We start from the raw sequence: 2,707 nt of genomic DNA on the forward strand, positions 1-2,707 counted from the left end.
GTCTGGTTGGTGTTTTAAAATACCGTCTCAGAGTGGGAGTGAGTGATCAACTCAGTGGGTGCTATTAATCTTAAGTTGTAACAAGCATCAATTATATTATAAACTTAATGAAAAACAATCATTCATAAATACCTAACTAATCTTATTAATGCATATGCATGATAGATGATATGATGCATGCCCTTGCCACAACACTCCCTTGAGCGACTTCATCTAATGATCGCGTATGACCAACACTCCTTCAGAGCGACCTCGACTGCCGAGTCGCCAACCAAGCTAGTGCGATGCGATGATAATGTTAGTCACGTCCTTAGTTAATTCCATTCATCCAGCAGGTTGGGAAAACTGATATACCCCACGTATTAAATGCCCTGAACTGGTTGTGGTGTCAAGGCCCCTCAACGTGCGAGGTCAGGGCACCGCGATCCTTGATCCCGTTGGGTTCCTCATCCTCGACTTCAAGCACATGGGGAGTGCTGAGAAGAAGGGATCGCTCGCGGTTACTACGAAGAGGCGCATCACCCCATCGTAGGCTGACAACTCGGATACAGTATCCCATTCCACTATGCCCGGCTTACGAGGCGGTGGATCGGTTCCAATTTGGTTATCGATGGGCTACAACGGTTGTATGGTGTTCCAGGTTTCATACGTATGTGAGCAAACATGGTTAACAAAACAAGGTTGGTCAGCCAGTAGACTAAACCGCATGAGTTCAGGCCAGTACATGGCAGAACGATATCGGGTACGAGCGACCCATGTAGTTTAACTACTGTCGTCCCCATGCACTCGCCCAAATTCATGGGTTTAGCCTCAAGACGATCCTACTAACGGGGTTACCTTCGCCCTTCTCGTATTCCTAACTAACCCAAGGGTTTGAGTGGTGATTCATAACATGTCAACTAACAGGATTATCAACTAGCATAAATAACATCATGTTCTCATACACGTCAACATGCAATTCAGAATCTCATATCAAGGGAGGCTAACAATATCATGAATAAAGGTGCATGTGTGTTGTGTGGATTGGTGAGGAAGTTAAGCACTTCCTACATCTCATAGAATCAAAGTGCACAAGAGTTAATGAATTAAACATGCTATGAAGCAACACCATATGAGAAAAATCAATGAGACATGAACATGTAATCATCCATTTGTACTAAAATCATGTGAGAAGCAAGAACAACATCATATGGGAACTAAAACATACATTTCCATAAAATTCCAACAATCATACGATTCCTAGGTTTCTCTAAATTCTCCAAATATGTCATCCAAACAAACAAAATCATTAAACTCATACTACAATTGGTGCTAGGCCTCCTAAGGTTAATAGTCCGCACCTTTGGATTGTTGAAGGCTTGGAAGACGACCTAAGAATGTGAATTTTTGGAGTCGAACGACCGGAATCCCTAAAGCAACCATTTGCATGTTAGAATCCCATGAAAATCATTTCTCAACTCAAGGGTTTCAAGAAAAGGGATGAGGGCTTTTACTTAGATGATCAACGGAATGAATGAGCAGTCGTGGTGGAGGGTTTCTTCTTGGAGGAGAGGTAGGAAGTCATAAGAATTAATTTCCTTGAGCCTCACCTCGATCTAAGGTCCACCCTTGCTCTCCTTCACACTCTCTTTCTCTCCTTGTTCTCTCTTTACTCCCTTGGTGGTGGTAGTTGGGGTAGGAGTTATGAGATAAGGAGCTAGAGTTTTATTTCCTAAACTTGGGCCCTTTAGCCCCAAGTTTCAACAAATGCCCATAATGGTCCTCTAGGACTCCATTTTGGCTTTAGGGCGGCCCTAACACCCCCCTTAGCCACCAAATTTGGTGTGTAGGTGTCTCATGGCCTGATGAGGGGCCATGAAAAATTTGGAAAGAAACGGATGAACGGATATGGGGTTTGATCATATGGTTCCAACCTTTAAATGGCCCTGTGGGGTCCATTCCTGTTGTTGGGGCAGTTCTAGTGGCCCTCTAGCCATGAAACTTATAAGATAGGTGTCCCATGGCTTGATGAAGGGCCATGCAAAATTTGAGAATGATCGGATATGGGGTTTAATCGTACGGGTTCGATTTATGATCAACGGTCACCGTTCCACAATCGGGTCCCAGAGTTTGTGGACAGGCGTAGAAAAATGCATTAGACCTTTACCATAAATGTAGAAGAGATCCGATGGTTGAAAAGCCTGAAATTTCAGTTTTATTTACAAGTGTCAAATTTTAATTATGGCCTTAGGTGAGTTGCATTTGGCAAGTGCCGCTAGAATGGCGCTGATGATTAATTTCTGGGTGTCGACTGAGCCCGTTGTTCACGATGGACCACAAGCCTAGTGAGGTCTTCGATTCTTTAAATTTTTAGATTTTTCTAACCTTCCTTGGCCACTGCATGGCCCGCACGGGCTATTGCTAAGTGTAAAACAGTCATTCGGCTTGACGGCCCGCACTCGGGCCTATCACGACTTGTCTGGTCTACTCAATTGAGTTAATCCTAGATTAAGTTAGTTGTGGTACCTCACCCGGCGTAGTTTAAACGAACAGTCCTGCGGTAAATCCAACATGGATGCCCCAGGACACTGTGCTGGTTGGACGAGATGTTACATGGCCTCAGCTCGACTCGGCTCAACCACTGGCTGACCTCAGCTCGAACTCAGCTCGGCTTGGTCCTCGAGCCTGACTCGCCAGCTCGGCTCAGTTCGATCAGCAGCTCGTGCCA

This window comes from Magnolia sinica, chromosome 2 (genome assembly GCF_029962835.1).
Source record: "Magnolia sinica isolate HGM2019 chromosome 2, MsV1, whole genome shotgun sequence".
NCBI lineage: Eukaryota > Viridiplantae > Streptophyta > Magnoliopsida > Magnoliales > Magnoliaceae > Magnolia > Magnolia sinica.